This window comes from Bombina bombina, chromosome 5, assembly GCF_027579735.1.
Source record: "Bombina bombina isolate aBomBom1 chromosome 5, aBomBom1.pri, whole genome shotgun sequence".
Lineage (NCBI taxonomy): Eukaryota > Metazoa > Chordata > Amphibia > Anura > Bombinatoridae > Bombina > Bombina bombina.
Window position 1 is genome coordinate 633,400,853 of NC_069503.1, and position 27,293 is coordinate 633,428,145.

At 38.7% G+C, this 27,293-nt stretch overlaps 1 protein-coding gene across 1 annotated transcript in view; it reads left to right on the forward strand.

The window, feature by feature from the left end:
* PTPN3 (protein tyrosine phosphatase non-receptor type 3) overlaps positions 1-27,293 on the forward strand; it is a 651,525-nt gene that overhangs the window by 131,046 nt on the left and 493,186 nt on the right. The window lies entirely within an intron of this gene.

A 27,293-nucleotide genomic window follows, 5' to 3' on the forward strand; every position in this document is an offset into this window, starting at 1 on the left:
CTTATGCCACTTTATAGATCATTAGTTAGACCTCATCTTGAGTATTGTGTGCAGTTCTGGAGGCCATATCTTCAGAAGGATATTAACAAACTTGAATCTGTGCAAAGGAGGCCTACCAAAATAATACATGGTCTTAAAAAATAAAACTTACCAGGATAGGCTCAATGATCTATGTATAGCTTAGAGGAGAGAAGGGAAAGAGGTGATATGATAGCAACTTTCAAGTATGTTAAAGGACTTAGTAAAACTGAGACTGTGGGTATTTTACATAAAATGGAAAATTTAAGAACAAGGGGTCATGATCTCAAGCTAAAGAGTAGTAGATTCAGGAGTAATTTGAGGAAGCACTTCTTTACAGAAAGAGTGATTGATTTATGGAATAAACTTCCTCAAGAGGTAGTAAAGACAAACACTATCGGGGACTTTAAAAATTCCTGGGACAAGCATAAGGCTATCCTACAAACTAGATAAGTTTACACTGTTAGGTAATATCGTGCAGACTTGCTGGTCCTATGACTCTTATCTGCCGTCAATATCTATGTTCTATGTAACTTGCATATATCATAAGGCTTTTGGGAACATGTAGTTTATGAAAGCTGTTATTGTGAATGTGTCTCTTTTATTATATGTTCTCAGAATGGAACTTCTTAAAGGTTTTTCTTGGGACTAATAAAGTTTTTTTTTTTTTTAACTAGCATTTAAACTTTTTTAGTGACATAAATCTGACACCTTGTATGGTTTTTTTTTCCATTTAGTTTCTAAAATTGATTGTAGGAATTTGAATCTGATCTGAGATATTTTTTATTGACATATAACTTAATAAAGTAGTGGCTGGGGCCTGGGGGCATATTTCCTATACCAATATTTCTATTTTGGCATGTAACGTGGATGGATTCCTGGGGATTTGCTTTGGATCTGATAACTTTGTTAGGCATGTAACTCATTAAAAAGGTTATTGCAGACACACATTTTGAGCACTGTTAATATCCCTTTAAGTTATTTTTAAATGAAATTTTCAAGAACATTATTGTATATTAAAGGGATATAAAAATGCAAAAAGATAATGCTCAGCAGAGTATTTTCAAATAGTACATATGCTTGCATGTCAATATATGTGTAAAGGGTCGTGAATGTAAAAATAAAACATTCATGATTCAGATAGAGCAAGGAGTTTTAAGATACTTTTCAGTTTACTTATCTTCTTAAATTTACTTTGTTCTCTTGGTAACCTTTTGAAAAAACATATCTAGGTAGGCTCAGAAATAGCAAACCGCTAGGTTGTGTTTGGCAGTTACACATGCCTCTTGTCATTGGCTCGCCAGATGTGTTGGCTTTCCTTCTCTGGAGTGACTTTAAAGGGACAGTCAACACCAGGATTGTTGTTGTTTAAAAAGAAAGATAATCCCTTTATTACCCATTCCCCAGTTTTGCATAACTAACAATGTTATAGAAATACACGTTTTACCTCTGTAATTACCTTGTATCTAAGCCTCTGCAAACTGCCCCCTTATTTCAGTTCTTATGACAGACTTGCATTTTAGCCAATCAGTGCTATCTCCGGGTAACTTCACGTGCATGAGCTCAATGTTATCTACATGAAACACATGAATTAATGCCCTCTAGTGGTCAAAATTCATTCAGATTAGAGGCAGTCTTCAAGGTATAAGACATTAGCATATAAGTTTAGCTTTCAACTAAGAATACCAAGAGAACAAAGCAAAATTTGTGATAAAAGCAAATTGGAAAGTTGTTAATTACATTTCCTATTTAAATCATGAAAGATTTTTTTGGACTTGACTGTCCTTTTAACAATATGTTTAGAAGTTACAAATCTTCTATACCTAGCCTGTAGGGGCACCTAGGGGAATTTTGTCAGTGTGGTGTGTGTTCAAGAGTTTTACCTCTTTTGAATAAACGTCTTTTTAACTGGAGGAGCCGGTCTGGGTTTCAACTTTGTTTGCAAAGAAGTTACAAAACACAGTCCAGCACATCTGTATTCCAGTGCACGCTTCAAGTTACCATGAAAGTACACAAAAGCAGCAACCCTGTAGCAAAATAATATATTGGCCGTAAAGTACAAAGCATAACCACAACGTTTCGGGGTCTTACCCTTAGTCATGTGGACTTTAACCATGTGTTTAACATTTTTTTAGGGGATAACACACAGATCATTTTTTTTTTTTTTTACAATTTTATGACTTCCTACCCCTTTAATAATGAAAAGGCATTGCGCTAAGTCATGTGATAATTAATAGTATAGCTTATACAATGCCTTGTTATATATATACTATTTGTCAGACTTTAAAGGGACCTTAAACACTTGTCATTAGGGTTTTGTGTTTTTTTATTCATAATGTTTTTTTCAGTTTTTAAAATGCAAATCCCTTTTTTTTATTATAGGTGCTCTATTTTTTTTTTTTTTTTTTTACATTTATGTGACTTTCTGACCGCTCTGTGCAGATATGGGTGAAAGTGATGTTGTCAAAACCGGAAGTCTGCTTATTGCTGTGAGCGTGCACACATATAGACATTGCGCTCACAGCATAACTAAAAAACTACTGCTGCCATAAAGTTTGCAGCTATTACCTTCACTGCTAAAGCATATCTTTTGAACCGGCCTCAGGGATCCCCCAACATGCTGCTACTACTTTAAAATAAAGAGAAATAGTTCTTAATTATATTGCACATGAAGGTTTATTACGAGTATGACACAATAACTGTAATTTTTTTCTTTCCTATGTCTTTCAGAGTTTGTTTAGATCGGACCCTATTTTCAAGGGTCTGATCTAAACAAACTCTGAAAGACATAGGAAAGAAAAAAATTACAGTTATTGTGTCATACTCGTAATAAACCTTCATTACTCACTAGCCGATCAATGTTATACATAATATACGTAACCCCTTAGAAGCAGTATGGATTCACAACTGCAAATAATAACAAAAAGTCAGTATGAAGGCATCTTTTAACGAGTAAGTTTGATTGGCTACAAAGGACCGTTACGTGGTCCAATCACTCAATACTCATGTTGAATTAAACGTCAGTGGAGAATAATAGCTATCACCGGCTGATTTAGTGGCGTGCACAGAAAATGACACTTCAGTGGGTCAATATCGGCAAAGATGAGTTTAAAAGGAGGCGAGTCTCTGGCATTCGGCTTGTCAAAAAAAACTTTTCAGTCACATTGAGAAAGTCAGAGGTGTAACGGCCGAAACGCATTTGTGCAATATAATTAAGAACTATTTCTCTTTATTTTAAAGTAGTAGCAGCGTGTTGGAGGATCCCTGAGGCCGGTTCAAAAGATATGCTTTAGCAGTGAAGGTAATAGTTGCAAACTTTATGGCAGCAGTAGTTTTTTAGTTATGCTGTGAGCGCAATGTCTATATGTGTGCACGCTCACAGCAATAAGCAGACTTCCGGTGCGCATCCAGTCTATATAGACAACGCGCGTTACAACATGGCGGCTAGCACCGCATTCAGTAGGCGGTGGTTTAGGTGTAATATTGAGACTGAAAAATAATTGAGCAGAGGCTAGGTAAATAAACAAAGTAAGCAACAACGTTTAAAACAATACAAAAATGTTTAAAAAAAAAGTTAATCACAGAAAAAAAGATGGTGTTAAGGGTCCCTTTAATTACTGCACATAGCTCTATTTTTTTTCATTTGTCAAGTTGATCGAATGATACTGTGTGATGAGTAGACCGTTTGCTTATGGATGGAAGTGTGCACTGTTGAAGCTAAATTCCAAAATTAAATTACTTAAAAATATACAATCAATAATAACAATAGTTTGTATAATTGAAATGTTTAGGAAATAAATGTATTTCTAATTGAGACGGCTATTAATTTAGTGTTGATGATATTTTGCTTTGTTTTTTTCATGGACTATTTGGACTACCTTTACTGTAAGCCTGTCTCTCTCTCAAAGTGTTATGACTGCCTCATTTGCAAACATTAAAAATGTTTTCAACCTTCAAGATTATGATAAATTATTGACTTAATAGAACAATATCATGTTCAGTTATGCTTTATCTGCTGAATATATAATGGGATTAATGTGGCTTTCATATTAAAAGTTACTTTGTTGAAGAAAAGTTAATATATTTTAGATATCCTTAGCGCTGCAGAATCGGTTGGCGCTCTACAAATAACCGATGATAATAATAATATATAAAGTTAATATATTTTTGCATAATATGGGCTTTTTTTGAGGGGGTTGTTCTGGCCGTCAAGAATACATTACCCACTAAACTTATTACATTTTATTACATTTTTGTAGTGTATTTTATTGGACTGACTTTCATTTCAATTTTAGACCAAAATGTGTGTGTTAAAAAAATATTGATTTATATGCAATTAATTTGCTAAGCAACATTTTTTTTCTACTCATCTCCATATGGAAACCTACTATCTATCTATCTATCTATCTATCTATCTATCTATCTATATATATATATATATATATATATATATATATATATATATATATATATGCTATAGTTACGGTAATTAACAGAACTGTTTCAAGAAGTAAAATAGCTGATGATCAGCTATATATGACAGAGAATACAATTTTAAACAACATTTCAATTTACTTCTATTATATAATTTGCTTCATTTTTTAGATATCCTTTGTTGAAATAACAATGCACATTGTTGTGGCAAACACACGAGGCATCTATGTGAAACCACCATTTGGCAGCTACTGAACCTATTTATATATGCTTTTCAACAAAAGATATCAAGAGAATTAAGCAAATTACAGTATATACCAAAAGTAAATTGGAAAGTTGGTTAAAATTGCATGCTCTTTCTAAATCATGAAATAAAACATTGTGGGATTCATGTCCCTTTAAAGTAATTTATTTGCTATTATTAGCAGACTGGATTAAATTACAGATATGAGGGAATCCCGTAGTGGCAAAATCTTTATTTAATTTTAAATGAGGAGGATGGAATGCTAAGGTAGGGTAGAGAGTCTAATGGGAGTGAACATAAGTAGGGGAGAGGGTGAAGAGTGTGTGTGTGGGGGGGGGGGGTAGGGGGGGCTAGCAGAGGAAAACTAGATACCTAAGAACTTCAAGTAGTGTAATTCAGTGAAGCACATTCTCTTATGCTTTTGCCATGGATCCGTAAATACATTAGATAGTGTGTATATATAGAGGTGCCCATATCAGGCTAGAAGTATTTTATAAAATCAGATGAGTGAGGCAGAGGAGGAAGGTATTGTCCTTAGTAAACATAACACGGTGAACAGCATAGTAGCAATGACCAGAGGCCTTATATAGTTTTGTGTAATGGTCCGCGTGCAATGGTTTACACAGAGTAAGTCATTTTCAGTGTATAATAATAGTCTAGGTACCAAATGTATATTGTCTTGGTGTTTATATTTGTAATCATATGAGAAATTGATCAACTGAATTGACCACTGGCCTGGTGTAAGGATGCTAAAATAACTAATATCATTATGCTTGGGATATATCTTTACAAGAAATACTAACTAGTACTAGGCACCATGGCATCTACAAATAGTTCTTGGCACAAGATAAAATGCTTCTTTAGCCCTGGTATAGTTGTTGGGAAGTGGCGTGGGAGCATAGCTGCTGCTTTCAATTTTGAAGAAGTGGATGTGCCCAACGATTCTGCAGTCTCAACACTGTCCTTCCTTATTCTTACTTCCCCATCAATCTGGTAATATGCCCTTAAGCCCTGGTATGTTGGTTGCAGAATGGTGCAAGGGCATAGGACACTTTCTCGATTTCAGAGCTCTTCTGTCTAATTTGTTTACCTTTCCATCAACTCTTTTTGTGCGGTGCTGACAAACTAGAAGGAAATGTGTCTCTTGCAGGTCACAATATCTGGGGTTTAAATCACTGCTGTTTGTATTTTAAGAAATCAAAGGGGTTTAAATTCTTGCATTTATTCTTGACCATCAAAATCTTAAGTCACTGATACATTTGTGTTATGTGCAACCGAGCAGGCACTGCAACAATTATATGCGTTTAAAGGCAACTATGTACTGTAATTTTTTTAATTTTACCTTAATGTGCTTCCAATGATTTGTTATACCAGCTGCAGAATTTAACATCTATAACTTGATATTTTAGCTTTTTTTTGTGTTTGAAAAGGCTGATTTTGTACATTGAAACCACCACCCATCAAAATGGGCTGAGCTTGCAGAGTAATCTTCATATTTTATCACTTTCTGTACACACACATACCTCTTTATAGTTCTGTCTGTAAACTAAAGCCCAATACTCAGGTCCCAAATGTTATCAAGTTTTCTGGGCTGGTGAGATTCTATAAGCATGCTCGCTAGCCCTTCTATTTCTCTGGTAGAATTATAAAAAGACACCTTTTACCCTGAAAAGCAGGTAGGTTGTCTTGTTAAGGGGAATATGCTGCATTTTTGTATGGGAAGGAGATGCACTCATTACAAAAGTGCACAGTAAAATTTGTAATTTAAAAATCATAAAAATGAATAACTTAACTAATAACACAAAAATATAAAATTTGTATGTTATTTACACAGGAATAAATCATATTAAATATGCACAAAACCACAAAGAAAACCCTAGTTAAAAGTACAAAATACAAAGTGTAATTTTAGTTTTTTGTAAAATGGGCAGAACATAGGCGTTTCATGGGAGTTTATGAAAGTAACCCCCCCCCCCCCACCTTCCCTGCATATTAAAAGACCCATTACACAAACAAGTTAAAGCAGACGTCAGTATACATCTTAAACTTTGGGGCTTGGTTAGGAGCCTACAAATCAGCACAATGTTATTTAAAAATAAACAAAGCTATACATTTTTACAAAAACACTCCCAGATGGGCTATATAATTGGATAATCTTCAAAACATTTATGCAAAGAAAAATCTAGTGTACAATGTCCCTTTAACACAACTTTTCTTTAACCTATACTTAAGTATAGAAACTTTTAGTATAGGTAGGGATACACAAGCAACATCAGCTATTTCAAATGCCAAAGTAAAGGTAAAAGAGCCATTTGTAAACAAATTCATACACTCCATTAGTGTATACTGTCCCTTTAATCACTTTTATGACGTCTCTGTTACCGTGACACAGGATTATGTATTTGGTAGTATGTATAGATGTAGCCTTTTATTGGCAGCGATTAAAAAGTTGATGACTTCAGTTTATGCAATGAATCTAGTTACCACAATGTTACCACAATTTTTACACATAGCTAAAGGTATTTAATCTTTAACTTTTTCTTTTCACATAAACCATTACAAATAGAGTTTCTCATGGAAGTTTGGGAAGTCATCGTGACTCAATGGTATATTGAATGATAAAATACATAATGTCTGTTTTCTGGGAATAAAAACGGGGCATACTTTCCTTGCGGGAGAAGTAGCACCCACATAATTAGTTGCTACCCCTGAAGCAAAGCATAGAGATGAGTCCCTTTTGATGGTCAACACTTTTAATATAGCACAATGACTAAATCATTATATATTGCTCCATACCAGAGTCATTAATTGAGTGAGTGAGTACAATTGCAAACTATCACCAGACTCTGTTGCAGCACCTCAGGCCCCAGACATGATCTGTCATAACTCTTAATACAGTTATATGTTAGCCTTCATGAGTCACTAGTAAAGCAAATTACATGAAAAAATTGACCTGTGCAATGTGTGTCTCTGTTCAACATAGCAAACCTAAGGATTTCAGACAGTCTACATCTCTTTTTGTGGTGTATTCAGAGAAGCGCAAGTGGCAGAAAGCCTCTTCTACTTCTTTGTCCTTTTGCTTGAGGAGCTTGATTCGCTTGGCCTATGAAACAGCGGGACATAAGCCTCCTCAGAGGATCACGGCTCATTCAACTAGAGCTGTGACTTCGTCTTGGGCCTTCAAGAATGAGGCCTCTATGGAGCAAATTTGTAAGGCGTCCACCTGGTTCTCCTTACACACTTTTACAAAGTTTTACAAATTTGACGTTTTTGCTTCTGCCGATGCTGTTTTTGGGAGAAAGGTTTTGCAGTCTGTGGTGCCCTCAGATTAGGGTCCGCCTTTCCCTCCCGGTTTCATCTTATCTCTCTCAGCCACGCCCACTCCCACCTGGCCATGCCCCCATCACGGCTGCTCCAGTCGGTGACGCACGCTCCTGCCCGTCCACATCCCAATCACGGCACACCCGCCCGGCCACGCTTCCATCACGGCCGCTCCACTCTCTCCTCTCTTTTGCACTCTCTCTCTCCCCACCTCTCTTTTGCTCTCTCTTCCCCTTTATTTTGTGCTCTCTCTCTCCCCCTTTCTTTTGCTATGTCTCTCTCCCCCCTCTCTTTTGCACTCTCTCTCTTCTCCTTTCTTTTGTGCTCTCTCTCCCCCTCTCTTTTGCGCACTCTCTCCCCCTCTCTCCCCCTCTCTTATGCGCACTCTCTCCCCCTCTCTTATGTGCACTCTCTCCCCCTCTCTTATGTGCACTCTCTCCCCCTCTCTCTCCCCCCCTCTCCTTTGCACACTCTCCCCCTCTCTTTTGCTCTCTCTCTCCCCCCTCTCTTTTGCTCTCTCTCTCCCCCTTCTCTTTTGCTCTCTCTCTCCCCCTTCTCTTTTGCTCTCTCTCTCCCCCTCTCTTTTGCTCTCTCTCTCCCCCTCTCTTTTGCTCTCTCTCTCCCCCTCTCTTTTGCTCTCTCTACCCCCCTCTCTTTTACTCTCTCCCCCCTCTCTTTTGCATTCTCTCTCCACCCTCTCTTTTGCATTCTCTCTCCCCCCCCTCTCTTTTGCATTCTCTCTCCCCCCCCTCTCTCTCTCTCTCTCTCTCTCCCCCCCCCTCTTTTGCTCTCTCTCTCCCCCCCTCTCTTTTGCTCTCTTTCTCCCCCCTCTCTTTTGCTCTCTCTCTCTCTCCCCCCTCTCTTTTGCTCTCTCTCTCTCCCCCCTCTCTTTTACTCTCTCCCCCTCTCTTTTACTCTCTCCCCCTCTCTTTTACTCTCTTCCCCTCTCTCCCCCTCTCTTTTGCTCTCTCTCCCCCTCTCTTTTGCTATCTCTCCCCCTCTCTTTTGCTATCTCTCCCCCTCTCTTTCCCCTCTCTTTTGCTCTCTCTCTCCCCTCTCTTTTGCTCTCTCTCCACCTCTCTTTTGCTCTCTCTCTCTCCCCCCTCTCTTTTGCTCTCTCTCTCCCCCTCTCTTTTGCTATCTCTCCCCTCTCTTTTGCTCTCTCTCTCTCCCCCTCTCTTTTGCTATCTCTCTCTCTCCCCCTCTCTTTTGCTATCTCTCCCCTCTCTTTTGCATTCTCTCTCCACCCTCTCTTTTGCATTCTCTCTCCCCCCCTCTCTTTTGCATTCTTTCTCCCCCCCCTCTCTCTCTCTCTCTCTCTCCCCCCCTCTCTTTTGCTCTCTCTCTCCCCCCCTCTCTTTTGCTCTCTTTCTCCCCCCTCTCTTTTGCTCTCTCTCTCTCTCCCCCCTCTCTTTTGCTCTCTCTCTCTCCCCCCTCTCTTTTACTCTCTCCCCCTCTCTTTTACTCTCTCCCCCTCTCTTTTACTCTCTTCCCCTCTCTCCCCCTCTCTTTTGCTCTCTCTCCCCCTCTCTTTTGCTATCTCTCCCCCTCTCTTTTGCTATCTCTCCCCCTCTCTTTCCCCTCTCTTTTGCTCTCTCTCTCCCCTCTCTTTTGCTCTCTCTCCACCTCTCTTTTGCTCTCTCTCTCTCCCCCCTCTCTTTTGCTCTCTCTCTCCCCCTCTCTTTTGCTATCTCTCCCCTCTCTTTTGCTCTCTCTCTCTCCCCCTCTCTTTTGCTATCTCTCTCTCTCCCCCTCTCTTTTGCTATCTCTCCCCTCTCTTTTGCTCTCTCTCTCTCTCTCTCTCCCCTCTGTTTTGCTCTCTCTCTCCCCCCTCTGTTTTGCTCTCTCTCCCCTCTCTTTTGCTCTCTCTCCCCCCTCTCTTTTGCTCTCTCTCTCCCCCCTCTCTTTTGCTCTCTCTCTCCCCCCCTCTTTTGCTCTCTCTCTCCCCCCTCTCTTTTGCTATCTCTCCCCCTCTCTTTCCCCTCTCTTTTGCTCTCTCTCTCCTCTCTTTTGCTCTCTCTCCCCTCTCTTTTGCTCTCTCTCTCTCTCTCTCTCTCTCTCTCCCCACCTCTCTTTTGCTCTCTCTTCCCCTTTATTTTGTGCTCTCTCCCCCTTTCTTTTGCTATGTCTCTCTCCCCCCTCTCTTCTGCGCTCTCTCTCCCCCTCTTTTGCGCACTCTCTCCCCCTCTCTTATGCGCACTCTCTCCCCCTCTCATGTGCACTCTCTCCCCCTCTCTTTTGCTATCTCTCCCCCTCTCTCTCCCCCTCTCCTTTGCGCACTCTCTCCCCTCTCTTTTGCGCACTCTCTCCCCCTCTCTTTTGCTCTCTCTCTCCCCCTCTCTTTTGCTCTCTCTTCCCCTCTCTTTTGCTCTCTCTCTACCCCTCTCTTTTGTTCTCTCCCTCCCTCTCTTTTGCACTCTCTCTCTCCCCCTCTCTCTCTCTCTCTTTCTCTCTCTCTCTCTCTCTCTCTTTCTCTCTCCCCTCTCTCTTTTGCTATCTCTCCCCCTCTCTTTTGCTATCTCTCCCCCTCTCTTTTGCTATCTCTCCCCCTCTCTTTCCCCTCTCTTTTGCTCTCTCTCTCCCCCCTCTCTTTTGCTCTGTCTCTCCCCCTCTCCCCTTTCTTTTGCTCTTTCTCCCCCATCTTTTGTGCTTTCTTGGCCCCGCCCCATCACAGCCGCTGCCGTCGGTCACACACGCTCCCGCACGGCCACGTCCCCATCACGGCACGTCCCCCCATCACGGCCGCTTCGGACCACTATCTCTGCTGCTCAAGGCCAGGTATGTTTGTACTTGTGCAGTCTCTACTGCTCATGACAGTTTCGGACAAACATACTTGGCCTTTTATTATATTGGATTATTGCGCTGGAAAGCAAAGCTGTGCTGTGCAGAATATATTAAAAAAAACTACAAATATATTTGGCATTATCTTGTGGTAATTTTAGTCCGCAATCTTGTTTATAAACGATTTTATAGGACTTGTGACTAGAGTTACTCATCTTGGCTGTAAAAATAATCTATTCTAAGAAAAGCATCTGCACCCATCCAATCATCTTTCCTACTCGATACACATCACTGATCTAAATACTGCTGCAGTTGTTTCTACCAAGTAGAAAAGCCAGGACATGCCTCCAAGATTGGATATAGACTTATAATTTGCGACATACACACTGAATTTTTGTTGTTAAAGGGACACACAATTCAAATATTTTTAACATTATTCTAATTGCACTGATGCGTGCGTGTAACTGTGTGTAACCCCTTCAGAATCTAGACCTAAACATTTTAGTTTTAGATTTACAATATAAATTAAAAAGTCACCAAGTAAATCTTAATCTTTGTTTTCCAATGATATGTACAATTATTCCTAAATTGCAGTTTTTTTGTTTGTGGGAAATTATACTTATTGTAAATTTAAATATCGAATGTTTCATTGTGGAAGTGAAAGTAAAATAAGCCCCTGTCCATTGGCATACCTAGGTAGGCTCATAAATAGTAATGCATTATTGGGCGCTAGCTGCTGATTGGTGGCTGCACACAAATACCTTTTTTTTATTTATTTTTTAACAATGGTTTTTATTGAGGTTTTGTATTGTACAACTAAAAGGGAAATATAAAGCTTGTCACACATATAATTAATAAATGTACATTATCTTTTCAGGTAAGAATAACAATGCTGACAGGTGAATGTGTGTTATTTTAATAGCATCACAATAGTCAAGAAAATATGAAGCCTGAGGAACCAAACTGGGCAATAATAAACGAGTACTTAAAGGACCAGTCAACACATTAGATTTGCATAATCAACAAATGCAAGATAACAAGACAATGCAATAGCACTTAGTCTGAACTTCAAATGGGTAGTAGATTTTTTTATAACAAATTTCAAAGTTATGTCTTTTTCCACTCCTCCTGTACCATGTGATAGCAATCAGCCAATCACAAATGCATATACGTATAGTCTGTGAATTCTTGCACATGCTCAGTAGTATCTTGTGACTCAAAAATTGTAAATATAAAAGACTGTGCACATTTTTTTTAATGGAAGTAAATTGGAAAGTTGTTTAAAATTACATGCTGTATCTGAATCATGAAAATGTAATTTAACCTGAGTGTCCTTTTAATTAAATATTTATAGTTTACAATCCCCATAAGTCTCTAAGAAGCTAAAAAGCAAAGACTTACACTAGAAGTGACAAATTAAAAAATGTTAACCTGTCTATGAAAAGCATGAGATTAGACAATCTTTATAACAGTAAACATCTGAAATCTGAGTAAAAAGATTGGACAAGCATGAATGAAACCTCCTTTTTTCTTTTAAGACATAGTTATGAAGTAACTACTGCACTGGTCACTCTTGGATACATTTTATTATAAATGTTATATCAAATGGTAGTTATTTAGGATCTATTTATAAAGATACAAATATATGGTTAGCTGAATTGTTGAGTGAGATATTAAGCAAAAGGGTACAGCGGTCAAGAGCCGCTCGTATAAAAGGGGGAGGTGGGGCATTGTCTTCTAGTTCCGATATAGGTATCCTAAGAGTAAGATGACCAGTATTGGTCTTAAGTAAATGGTAGGGTACTGGTGTTTTATATGTGTTAATAGGAGGTTTAACTGTGTAGTTAGATAATAGCAAATAAAAATACAAAACTTCAAAACCATGTAACTGGGTGCCCACATTTGACTAAAGGATATTAGCTAGTGGCTATTTAGTATATAGTTGTATATAAGGATATGGAAAAAAGAAAATGGCCTAGGCTCTCCAATAAAAGGTTAAGTATGAGGGTCTATATTGGCATATTGGTGGGTTACATCTATGTGTAATAGACTACTAGACATTGTACCATGTTACTATATACGAGTCGAAATGAAATATATCAGGTTAATTGTTCTAACAAATACATTAACTAGAAATTGGTATAAAATGATGAAGGGATATAATCAGCCACTTTCAAGAATCTACAGCATAGGCAAGCAAAGCAAAGATAACTGCTCTGTGTACATTTTATATATAACAGAATTGAGTTGTGTAAGATAAGAAAAAAAAATCCCTGTGAATTTAGTTATATCTCTGTTGTTAGGAAGGTGCATGTCTCCATTAAACTTCCAATACACAAACTAATGATGGGAAAGCAAAGTAAAGCCTCAGTTTACATGCTAATAGCTTATAGTCAAGGCAGTCCTAAATATCCTGAGGCAGAGCTACAAATACAAACACAGAGAAACTGAAGGTATCATAGCAAATGGGAAGAGAAAGTCCATGCTGACCTATCAGTTAGGAGGACTATTTATAAAGCTGTTATGTAGGAGCAACATGGATCATCAAAGAATAGGTAACTATGTACCCCGTAGTGTAGAATTGTCAGGATCCCTAAAGTCAACCAACACCTCTCTTATGTAGCCATACTAAGTATATAGGGCAAGAGAGTCTTGGTCTGTTGGTATAAAGATCGCCACAAAACAGGTAGCTTCAGGCTGCTGAGATTATTGCATATTAGTGGGATCAAACAAATATATGTCCCCTTAGTAGTGCGTTGCCTTCCGCAACTTCCAGAGCGTTGCCGGGAATTTTCTGCCTCTCTCTGCAGTGCTATAGTCTGCAGTTTGGTTGAATTGCTGTCGCTTACCAGGAGACCGGCCGCATCATCCTGGTACACGAATAGAGAGGGCTCTGCCTGAGGTCTACATTGCTGCAAGACGACACCAGATCTTACTGTAGCATGACGGTTCCCACGTTCCCACTTAAGTAGGTTAGGTTTCTGCTCCGCTTCTGTCTCGCTAGTCTGCAGTAAGCAGCTCTGATTGCTGTCTGTCCTAGGATAATAGGTATCTTCAGTAGCTAGAGGTTCCGTATGCTGCATGATGTCACTCCCTCTTTCCACCATCTATTATATCCTTCCACACTTGATTATCTGCGTGAGCTCATTAAAACTGTCATGTATCTGCAGGTCTAACTTCATGAGAAGTGCCTGTATCATTGAGTGCTGTTCCTCCATCATGTTCATGCTAAAATGTGTAGTTAGCGTGGTCTCTAGTCCTCAGCTGCAGTGGCTATCAAAGTAATGTGGAAGAGCACAATAAATTATAATATTGGCAGACCAATAGATCTAGAGTATCAGCAGATCAATAGCCGCTTTTACCCCGGGTTTCCGGGCGGGCTATTAAGAACTTGAGTGAGGGCCTCCACCGGAGCTCATGACATGCTAAATCAGGTCCCTGGAAAGCTCATATAAGACGATCTTGGTATAATTAATCCCCCACGTTATAAGGTAGTTGAATGTCACAAATGTGGGAAAGAATGAGAAATATCTTCTAGAAAACTTGATGAACAGCTAGATTTTACTGGGAGCTTCATGAAATGCGAATGTTCATGGCCGCTTCCTAGCCACGCCCCTCAAATACCTTTTTCTTTTTTTTTTTATTGGTTCACCAGATGTGCGCAGCTTGCTTCCAGTAGTGCATTGTTGCTACTTCAATAAAGGAAACTAAAAGAATGAAGCACAATTGATAATAGAAGTAAATTGGAAATTTAAAAAAAAAAAAACATGTTCTGTCTGAATCGCAAATGATTTTTTTTTTTTTTTTTTTTTTTTAGTTTTATGTCTCTTTAAAGGAACACTAAACCTTCTGAGATTACTTTTCAGCTCATTTATGACCCTGCCTAAATGGCCTCAGCAGTATCGATCAAAGAAGGAAAAATAAAAAAGGGACACTAAACCAAATTTTTTATTTCATGATTCAGATAGAGCATGCAATTTTAAGCAACTTTATAATTTACTCCTATTATCAATTTTTATTTGTTCTCTTGCTATCTTTATTTGAAAAAGCAGGAACGTAAGATGAGGAGCTGACCCATTTTTGGTTCAGCATCCTGGATAGCGCTTCCTGATTGGTGGATACATTTAACCACCAATCAGCAATCGCTACCCAGTTGCTAAACCAAAAATGGGCCATCTTCTAAGCTTACATTCCTGCCTTTCAAATAAAAAAAATACAATAGGAATAAATTAGAAAGTTGCTTAAAATTGCATGCTCTATCTGAATCATGATAGAAAAAATTTAGTTTAGCATCCCTTTAACCAAGGATAGCTTAGTTACAACATGACAGAGGCCATTGCTAAAATAAAACTAACAGGTAACACTTACATCTTGGCCCCACTGGTAATACTTACTATGGAGAACCCCTCTGCCCAGAGGTGTGGACAGAATTTACCACTCCCCTGGGTATCTGTACAAAGGTAACCTCCAAGCACCACCCCTTCCTCCTCCTAGTTCTGTCTAGCTATCATTTTGACAGGACTATGAGACCCTCTCTGATTTTATTCCAGATTGCTGTTTTTTAGAGCGGTTGCAGAATCACGCTTTACTGCTATCTGAACCTGATTCATCTGTTTTATTATACTGCATTGGGTGATTTTGTGAAGGCTGTAAAAGAAACTTTGGGAGTTGAGAAAAAAACAAACCAGTATAGCTTCAGATTTGTTTAAGCCCACACTAGAATTGGATAACTGCTTTCCTGTATCGAGACCACTGAATCTATAATTATTTGTTAAAATTTAGAAGCAGAAGGGTGTACCTGAAAAAAATATTTAAATTATTTATTTTACGTAAAGTATTACACGCTCATTTTTTAAATCCACCTAAGGTGGATGCTGCAATTTCTAGACTGTCTAAAAAGATAGTATTTCCGACAGATAATATTGGTACATTTAAATAATAGAAAAGAAAATGGAACCAAATTTTAAAACACTTATTTGCAGCAAGTGGCAATTTTTCATAGTCTTCTAGCCATGTTTTCTGTTCTTAAAGCCACTGAGATTTAGTCTACTGATATTAAGCAATTTGTTTCTGATGCTAAAGCGCAACCCAACTAGGTGCAGATCATTTATTAAGCGTAAGTGTGCAAAGTAATAAATGGTCACTTAAAAGATGTAAAAACAAAGTATGCACAAAATCATATGTCCCCTCTGGTCTGTGCTGGGTTATAAAGTTCTGTTGCAATCCTTCTCCATCATAGCTTTCTTTCTAGATTTACAGAAGGTCACCTCTTTTTGTATTTTTGCTGCCTTGGAAATGTTGGCATTGAAAGTCAAGGCCATGACTACAGCCATTCTAGTTTCACAAGCTTTATGGTTTAAGAAACAGTAAAGTCAAAATGAAACTTTCATGATTCAGATAGAGCATGCAATTTTAGACAACTTTCAAATTTATTTACATTAACAATATGGGCAGTCTTTTTTTTTAAATTTATATGTTTTTAATCACCAGCACCTACTGAGCATGTTCAAGAATTCACAGACAATACATATATGCATTTTTGATTGGCTGGTGGCTGTCACATGATACAGAGGGAGTGGACATAGACATAACTTTGAAATTTGTCAGAAAAAAATCTACTACTCTTTTGAAGTTCAGACTAAATGCTATTGCATTGTCTTGTTATCATGCATTTGTTCATTATTCAAATCTACTGTATTTACTGGTCCTTTAAGCCACTGGGAAGCAGATCCTGGTTCAAAGATTAATATTGTAGGATTGCCCTTTTGAAGGTGACATGCAACATCTGATTTTTTTTTTAAACCCTCTGGAAGTAAGTGTCCCATTCTTCCTCAGGCTGCTAGATTACATATGAAATACATCTTATGTTCATAGGCAACAGTCTGCCCAAACTCACTTCCTGGGAGGCATCCTTTCCAGGTTCAGGGAGATTTGGGCAACAAGTATTTCAGATTTGTAGGTTCTCAGTCTTCTAATTGACGGATATTTTTAGAATTAAGAAATGAGTCTAATTTTCCTCACTTGGGGACATCACCACTCTCAAAAGATCCTCATCAATCTTCCAGTTTGTGGACAAGCTTTTACGTGAACAAGTGATTCAGGAGACACCAGAGTATCTTTACAATATGGGATTTTATTCTCCTATGTTTCTGATGATGAAAAAAAAGGGATCATGGTGGCCTGTTCTGGATCTGGATCTTATGCATTTGGGAGCATGTCTTCTGGTTGTCAATCTCAAGGATGCTTAATTCCATATACCATTGTGGAATCTCATAGAAAGTATCTAAGGTTAGCTGTTGGAGATTGTCACTTCCAGTTAGCAGCTATTCTACAGCTCCACAAGTCTTCACAAAGGTCTTGGTTCCTCTGGTGACAAAACTTTGATTTTTTTTTTTTGTCATACCTGGACGACATTCTCTTAATTGCCAATTCAGCAGAACAGACCTTACTTCAGAGATATTTTACTTCAGGTTCTTCAAGAGCATGAGTGACAAATATATTTCCAAAATATTTATGTCCAACTCAAAAATTTATTTTCCCTGGTGCTCAATTTAACACACACAGAGGTCTGTTTTTTTTGTCATCACAGAGAATTCCGTTCCTGCTAAATTACTTTCTTTAGCTTCGATATCTCAGAAGAAAGACAGTATGTTAGTGGATGAAAATGTTTGGACACATGTCTTCAGTAATCCACATAGTCAAATAGGCAAGATGGTAGATGAGTCCTTTTCAGTGCCATTTTCTTCAGTATGCCAGGAAAACTATTTTCTCAATTCAACTAAGAAAAAAAATCTTCAATGGTGGTTTTAAGTTTCAAATCTTTTCAAAAGGCCTCCCTGTGGAAGAGAAATTTGTTTCTGTTATACACAGATGCCAGCAGGCATGGATGGGTTGCTGTGTGCAATGCTCTTTATGCTCAGGGGGTCTGTTCAGAATCTGTCATAAAATCTACTGGAGATCAAAGTTGTTTATCAAGCATTACTTAATTTTCAGAATTTCCAGTTAGACAAAATGGTGAAGGTTGTGTCAGACAGCAGAACAGTATCTGCTTACATACGGTTCAAAGGAGGGACAAGAAGACGGCTGGCCCTAAGAGAGGTATCGCCAATCTTTTCCTGGGCACAACGTAATTTCCAACTTTTGATCTTCCATTGGTTTTGGAAGCTTTGATGGAATCAGTCTTTTAACTCAGAAACCAAAAGGAAACTTTTTGTAAGGGTTCAAAAGGCGGATTCCTTAGTAGCTATTACATCAGCTAGAAGAGTTTTGGAAATTACAAGCACTTTCAGTCAATGACCCTTTGTTTTCACAAGGATAAAGTTGTCTTACGGACTGTACCTGAATTCCTTCCTAAAGTTGTTTCAGATTTCCACAAATTCCAAGATAAAGTTTTACCATCATTTTGCCCTTATAATCAAGAATTTCAAGGGAAACTGCTGTATCGTCTGGATGTAGTACACTGTTTTTATATTTATGTCAAAAAGCAGAATCCATTTGCAAGACAGAGTTTTTATTATTATTACTTTTATTTATAAAGCGCCAACATATTCCGCAGCACAGTCCATGGGTAAAATTTATATAAGTAAAACAATGATGCAATACTTTTCAGAGTCGAGACACCATTTGACAAATACAAGAGGAATTGATGTTCTTATTCCCATGGGAATTTACAATCTAGAAGTGTAGGAGGGTGAGAAATATCAGGAGGTAAGGACTGCAAGGGGGAGAAATATGTTAATACAGAGTTAAATAGGGCTGCAACTAATGATTATTTTCATAATCGACTAATCGGATATAAAAAAAAAATCAATAATCTTTTCCTGTATTTAAAATAAAATCCACATACTGAGTGTTACAAATATAAACTTCAGACTAAAACTTTACATTAACACAACAGTTTGTCCTATTTTTAAGCAGCATAACACATTTTTATAATTAAGCAAGACCAAACCACAAATTGTATGAAAAGAGGTAGAACTAGAAAGAGGTAGAACCATCACTGTTTATAACATTCTGGTATTTACTCTTTCAGAAACTTTGCATCAAAATGCAAAGATGTCAACATGACCACATGCTCTTGGCTGAGGCTGGCTCTCTTTTTGCAGCTATATTGCCTGCAGCAGAAAAGAGGCACTCAGATGGTGTTGAGGTGCCTAAGATGCATAAGTATGGTTTTGCCAATTTTACCAAGGTGGGATATTTCTCTTTGTTAGCTCACCACCAATACAAGGGGCCTCTTAGCAAAGTAAGCCTGGACTTCATTCTAACAAAAATAACTTACAATTTATGCAAGTTAAATACCCAGCTACAAGGTTAGGAAAAAAAATGATGTAGTCCACTCTTAAAATAACAAATATATACTTATAGAGGTTGAATCTGGTACAAATCACAATTTAAAGAATTCAAAAGCTCTAAGGACTATATATCAATAACAAGAAAAAGCCTTACACATTTATCTATACTGTGCATATAGTCAGCAATAGCAAGCAATCCACTAATAATTGTTCAAACAGATAACAGTGCACATCAATTCAAATAACAAGTTTCATCAATCTAGGGCTAGGTGTAAATAACAAGCTCAGCACTATATCATGCAAAGCAAATCACCTGATCACAATCCAAATGATGGCTCATATTATTTCTGGGTTTCACATAAGCCAGGAGTAGTTGTAAACTTAAAAATAAACTATTACTGTCCTGAAAAAGTGAAAAGTAAACATCTGTAGACATCCTTTTGGCTAGGGACATAAACATAAAACACAATACCATGTGCAGAACTTCATCATTGAGACAGCTGGTGCTGTGTGCAAACCAACTAATTGCAGACCAACTAATCGATAATAAGACTCATTGACAACTAGTTCCATAATCAATTAATTGTTGCAGCTCTAGAGTTAAATAAGGACAATTATTAGGTAAGTGGAATTAATTTTTTACTGTGTTAGGTGGTAGACAGATTGGGAGGGGGGGGGGGAAGTCTGACAGTGCAAGGAAGTGCGTTCCAGTAGGTTGGTGCCACATGAGAAAAGTCCTGCAGTCTAGCATGGGAAGAGGTGATAATAGAAGATGCAAGAATCAGGTAATTGTTGGATCTTACAGGGTGGACTGGAGTATATTTGTTAATAAGCGAGGGTAGGTAGTGAGGAGCAGTGTTGCCATAAAGGCCAGTTTTGTGAGCAGCAGTGAAACTGTTAATTGCAGGGTGCAGTTCCTTAATTAACTGTTTCACTGCTGGGCTGCTCACAAAACTGCCCTTAGAGGGAACACTGGACTGGGGAGCAGCATTGATAAGGGTCTTGTAGGTCATGGTGAAAATTTTAAATTCAATTCTGCTGTGAATGGGGAGCCAGTGAAGGGACTCACAGAAAGGTGCAGCAGATACAGAGTGATGGGAAAGGGGGATTAGCCTGGCAGAGGCATTTAAGATGTATTGAAAGGGGGAGACATGAGAGAGAGGGTGGCCAGTTAGTAGGTTATTGCAGTAGTCAAGTCAGAAAATTAAAAGGGATTGGATTAGTTGCTTAGTTGTGTCAGTGCTCAGAATCTGAAGAATTTTGGAAATATAGCGTAGGTGGTTGTGACTGGATGAACAGATTAATTGGATGTGTGGGAAGAAGAACAGATTGGAGTCAAGTGTAACTCTGAGGCAACAAACTTGGGGAGATAGGGATGTCGTTGACAGTGATAGAAAAGTCAGAAGTCGGAGTAGAGCTAGAGGGGAGATTAGAAGAAGCTCTGTCTTGGACATGTTAATCTTTAGGTGGTGAGAGGCCGTCCAGGAAATAATGCCAGATAACAAGTCACTGACATAAGAAAGGACAGAGGGATAGAGAGCAGGGGTGGATAAATAGGCCTGAGTGTCATCAGCATGGATGTGATATTTAAAGACATAGCTGTTGATAAGTTAACACAGTGAAGAAGTATACATGGAAAAGAGTAGCGGACCAGGACAGAGCCTTGAGGTACTCCAACTGACAGAGGCATTGAAGAAGAGGAGTCACCAACAAATTACACATAAAAGGACCTTTTAGACAGATAAGAGTGGATCCAAGAGGGAGCAGTTTTTGTGTCAGTCTCCATCAAAGTCAAATATTTCTTGTCAGATTATTCAAGCTTTTTCCAGATCTTCTAAGCCGAAAAATGCACAAGTTCCAGATGTGCTCAGGGCACATTCCACAAGGGCAGTTGTGACGGCATGGGCTTTAGAAGCTGATGCCACCACACGAGAAGTATGTTAGGCTGAGTTTGGAAATCTCATCAAATGTTTGTTTCACATTATAAGCTTGAGTTGCGCCAATCAACATCTGCTGGAATTGAGCAGAAATTGTTGTTTACTTGTTTTTGCAGCATTCTTTTGTGTATTATTCTTTTCCCACCCTTTATTATTTCTGCTTTGTAATCTTCTCACTGGTAAGTATTACCAGGGGGCCAAGGTAACTAGAAATTATAACCAAAATATAAGCAATTTTTATATCATGGTCCATATCCGATTCCCTGGGTAATACTTACAAGGCTCCCCTTCATTTACCTGGTCCTCCTTTTTTGACTGCACAGCACTAGGAGGAAGAAGGGGTGGTGCTGGAAGTTACCTTTATACAGGTAACTAGGGGACTGGGCAATTCTGTCCACATCCTTTGGGGAAAGGGGTTCTCACTGGTAAGTATAACCCAGGGATATGGGCCAAATAATAGAAATTGCTTATTTCTTTCATGTAATTAACAAGAGTCCATGAGCTAGTGACGTATGGGATATACATTCCTACCAGGAGGGGCAAAGTTTCCCAAACCTTAAAATGCCTATAAATACACCCCTCACCACACCCACAAATCAGTTTTACAAACTTTGCCTCCAAGGGAGGTGGTGAAGTAAGTTTGTGCTAGATTCTACGTTGATATGCGCTCCGCAGCAAGTTGGAGCCCGGTTTTCCTCTCAGCGTGCAGTGAATGTCAGAGGGATGTGAGGAGAGTATTGCCTATTGAATGCAGTGATCTCCTTCTACGGGGTCTATTTCATAAGGTTCTCTGTTATCGGTCGTAGAGATTCATCTCTTACCTCCCTTTTCAGATCGACGATATACTCTTATATTTACCATTTCCTCTACTGATTCTCGTTTCAGTACTGGTTTGGCTTTCTACAAACATGTAGATGAGTGTCCTGGGGTAAGTAAGTCTTATTTTCTGTGACACTCTAAGCTATGGTTGGGCACTTTATTTATAAAGTTCTAAATATATGTATTCAAACATTTATTTGCCTTGACTCAGAATGTTCAACTTTCCTTATTTCCAGACAGTCAGTTTCATATTTGGGATTATGCTTTAGTTATCATATTTTTCTTACCTCAAAAATTTGACTTTTTTCCCTGTGGGCTGTTAGGCTCGCGGGGGCTGAAAATGCTTCATTTTATTGCGTCATTCTTGGCGCGGACTTTTTTGGCGCAAAAATTCATTTCCGTTTCCGGCGTCATACGTGTCGCCGGAAGTTGCGTCATTTTTTTGACGTTATTTTGCGCCAAAAATGTCGGCGTTCCGGATGTGGCGTCATTTTTGGCGCCAAAAGCATTTAGGCGCCAAATAATGTGGGCGTCTTATTTGGCGCCAAAAAATATGGGCGTCGCTTTTGTCTCCACATTATTTCAGTCTCATTTTTCATTTGCTTCTGGTTGCTAGAAGCTTGATGTTTGGCATTTTTTTCCCATTCCTGAAACTGTCTTATAAGGAATTTGATCTATTTTGCTTTATATGTTGTTTTTTCTCTTACATATTGCAAGATGTCTCACGTTGCATCTGAGCCAGAAGATACTACAGGAAAACCTCTGCCTGCTGGATCTACCAAAGCTAAGTGTATCTGCTGTAAACTTTTGGTAGCTATTCCTCCAGCTGTTGTTTGTATTAAATGTCATGACAAACTTGTTAATGCAGATAATATTTCCTTTAGTGATGTACCATTGCCTGTTGCAGTTCCCTCAACATCTAAGGTGCAGAATGTTCCTGATAACATAAGGAACATTCATGTTTCTGAATCCATAAAGAAGGCTTTGTCTGTTATTTCTCCTTCTAGTAAACGTAAAAAGTCTTTTAAATCTTCTCTCTCTACAGATGAATTTTTAAATGAACACCATCATTCTGATTCTTTGGACTCTTCTGGTTCAGAGGATTCTGTCTCAGAGATTGATGCTGATAAATCTTCATATTTATTTAAGATGGAATTTATTCGCTCTTTACTTAAAGAAGTACTAATTGCTTTAGAAATAGAGGATTCTAGTCCTCTTGATACTAATTCTATACGTTTGGATAAGGTTTTTAAAGCTCCTGCGGTTATTCCAGAAGTCTTTCCTGTTCCTAATGCTATTTCTGCAGTAATTGCTAAGGAATGGGATAGATTGGGTAATTCATTTACTCCTTCTAAACGTTTTAAGCAATTATATCCTGTTCCGCCTGACAGATTAGAATTTTGGGACAAAATCCCTAAAGTTGATGGGGCTATTTCTACCCTTGCTAAACGTACTACCATTCCTACATCGTTTAAGGATCCTTTAGATAGAAAAATTGAATCTTTTCTAAGAAAAGCTTATCTATGTTCAGGTAATCTTCTTAGACCTGCTATATCATTGGCTGATGTTGCTGCAGCTTCAACTTTTTGGTTGGAAACTCTAGCGCAACAAGTAACAAATCGTGATTCTCATGATATTATTATTCTTCTCCAGCATGCTAATAATTTCATCTGTGATGCCATTTTTGATATTATTAGAGTTGATGTTAGATTTATGTCTCTGGCTATCTTAGCCAGAAGAGCTTTATGGCTTAAGACTTGGAATGCTGATATGGCTTCTAAATCAACTCTACTTTCCATTTCTTTCCAGGGAAACAAATTATTTGGTTCTCAGTTGGATTCTATTATTTCAACTGTTACTGGTGGGAAAGGAACTTTTTTACCACAGGATAAAAAGTCTAAAGGTAAAAACAGGGCTAACAATCGTTTTCGTTCCTTTCGTTTCAACAAAGAACAAAAGCCTGATCCTTCGTCCTCAGGAGCAGTTTCAGTTTGGAAACCATCTCCAGTCTGGAATAAATCCAAGCCTGCTAGAAAGGCAAAGCCTGCTTCTAAGTTCACATGAAGGTACGGCCCTCATTCCAGTTCAGCTGGTAGGGGGCAGGTTACGTTTTTTCAAAGAAATTTGGATCAGTTCTGTTCACAATCTTTGGATTCAGAACATTGTTTCAGAAGGGTACAGAATTGGTTTCAAGATGAGACCTCCTGCAAAGAGATTTTTTCTTTCCCATGTCCCAGTAAATCCAGTGAAAGCTCAAGCATTTCTGAATTGTGTTTCAGATCTAGAGTTGGCTGGAGTAATTATGCCAGTTCCAGTTCCGGAACAGGGGATGGGGTTTTATTCAAATCTCTTCATTGTACCAAAGAAGGAGAATTCCTTCAGACCAGTTCTGGATCTAAAATTATTGAATCGTTATGTAAGGATACCAACGTTCAAGATGGTAACTGTAAGGACTATATTGCCTTTTGTTCAGCAAGGGAATTATATGTCCACAATAGATTTACAGGATGCATATCTGCATATTCCTATTCATCCAGATCATTATCAGTTCCTGAGATTCTCTTTTCTAGACAAGCATTACCAATTTGTGGCTCTACCGTTTGGCCTTGCTACAGCTCCAAGAATTTTCACAAAGATTCTCGGTGCCCTTCTGTCTGTAATCAGAGAACAGGGTATTGTGGTATTTCCTTATTTGGACGATATCTTGGTACTTGCTCCGTCTTTACATTTAGCAGAGTCTCATACGAATCGACTTGTGTTGTTTCTTCAAGATCATGGTTGGAGGATCAATTTACCAAAAAGTTCTTTGATTCCTCAAACAAGGGTAACCTTTCTGGGTTTCCAGATAGATTCAGTGTCCATGACTTTGTCTTTAACAGACAAGAGACGTCTAAAATTGATTACAGCCTGTCGAAACCTTCAGTCTCAATCATTCCCTTCGGTAGCCTTATGCATGGAAATTCTAGGTCTTATGACTGCTGCATCGGACGCGATCCCCTTTGCTCGTTTTCACATGCGACCTCTTCAGCTCTGTATGCTGAACCAATGGTGCAGGGATTACACAAAGATATATCAATTAATATCTTTAAAACCGATTGTTCGGCACTCTCTAACGTGGTGGACAGATCACCATCGTTTAATTCAGGGGGCTTCTTTTGTTCTTCCGACCTGGACTGTAATTTCAACAGATGCAAGTCTCACAGGTTGGGGAGCTGTGTGGGGATCTCTGATGGCACAAGGAGTTTGGGAATCTCAGGAGGTGAGATTACCGATCAATATCTTGGAACTCCGTGCAGTTTTCAGAGCTCTTCAGTTTTGGCCTCTTCTGAAGAGAGAATCGTTCATTTGTTTTCAGACAGACAATGTCACAACTGTGGCATACATCAATCATCAAGGAGGGACTCACAGTCCTCTGGCTATGAAAGAAGTATCTCGAATTTTGGTTTGGGCGGAATCCAGCTCCTGTCTAATCTCTGCGGTTCATATCCCAGGTGTAGACAATTGGGAAGCGGATTATCTCAGTCGCCAAACGTTGCATCCGGGCGAATGGTCTCTTCACCCAGAGGTATTTCTTCAGATTGTTCAAATGTGGGGGCTCCCAGAGATAGATCTGATGGCCTCTCATCTAAACAAGAAACTTCCCAGGTATCTGTCCAGATCCCGGGATCCTCAGGCGGAGGCAGTGGATGCATTATCACTTCCTTGGAAGTATCATCCTGCCTATATCTTTCCGCCTCTAGTTCTTCTTCCAAGAGTAATCTCCAAGATTCTGAGGGAATGCTCGTTTGTTCTGCTAATAGCTCCGGCATGGCCTCACAGGTTTTGGTATGCGGATCTTGTCCGGATGGCATCTTGCCAACCATGGACTCTTCCGTTAAGACCAGACCTTCTGTCTCAAGGTCCTTTTTTCCATCCGGATCTGAAATCCTTAAATTTAAAGGTATGGAGATTGAACGCTTGATTCTTGGTCATAGAGGTTTCTCTGACTCCGTGATTAATACTATGTTACAGGCTCGTAAATCTGTATCTCGAGAGATATATTATAGAGTCTGGAAGACTTATATTTCTTGGTGTCTTTCTCATCATTTTTCTTGGCATTCTTTTAGAATACCGAGAATTTTACAGTTTCTTCAGGATGGTTTAGATAAGGGTTTGTCCGCGAGTTCTTTGAAAGGACAAATCTCCGCTCTTTCTGTTCTTTTTCACAGAAAGATTGCTATTCTTCCTGATATTCATTGTTTTGTACAAGCTTTGGTTCGTATAAAACCTGTCATTAAGTCAATTTCTCCTCCATGGAGTTTGAATTTGGTTTTGGGAGCTCTTCAAGCTCCTCCGTTTGAACCTATGCATTCATTGGACATTAAATTACTTTCTTGGAAAGTTTTGTTCCTTTTGGCCATCTCTTCTGCTAGAAGAGTTTCTGAATTATCTGCTCTTTCGTGTGAGTCTCCTTTTCTGATTTTTCATCAGGATAAGGCGGTGTTGCGAACTTCTTTTGAATTTTTACCTAAAGTTGTGAATTCCAACAACATTAGTAGAGAAATTGTGGTTCCTTCATTATGTCCTAATCCTAAGAATTCTAAGGAGAAATCATTGCATTCTTTGGATGTTGTTAGAGCTTTGAAATATTATGTTGAAGCTACGAAATCTTTCCGTAAGACTTCTAGTCTATTTGTTATCTTTTCCGGTTCTAGGAAAGGCCAGAAAGCTTCTGCCATTTCTTTGGCATCTTGGTTGAAATCTTTAATTCATCATGCCTATGTTGAGTCGGGTAAAACTCCGCCTCAGAGAATTACAGCTCATTCTACTAGGTCAGTTTCTACTTCCTGGGCGTTTAGGAATGAAGCTTCGGTTGACCAGATCTGCAAAGCAGCAACTTGGTCCTCTTTGCATACTTTTACTAAATTCTACCATTTTGATGTATTTTCTTCTTCTGAAGCAGTTTTTGGTAGAAAAGTTCTTCAGGCAGCGGTTTCAGTTTGAATCTTCTGCTTCTGTTTTTTGTTAAACTTTATTTTGGGTGTGGATTATTTTCAGCAGGAATTGGCTGTCTTTATTTTATCCCTCCCTCTCTAGTGACTCTTGTGTGGAAAGATCCACATCTTGGGTAGTCATTATCCCATACGTCACTAGCTCATGGACTCTTGTTAATTACATGAAAGAAAACATAATTTATGTAAGAACTTACCTGATAAATTCATTTCTTTCATATTAACAAGAGTCCATGAGGCCCACCCTTTTTTGTGGTGGTTATGATTTTTTTGTATAAAGCACAATTATTCCAATTCCTTATTTTATATGCTTCGCACTTTTTTTCTTATCACCCCACTTCTTGGCTATTCGTTAAACTGATTTGTGGGTGTGGTGAGGGGGTGTATTTATAGGCATTTTAAGGTTTGGGAAACTTTGCCCCTCCTGGTAGGAATGTATATCCCATACGTCACT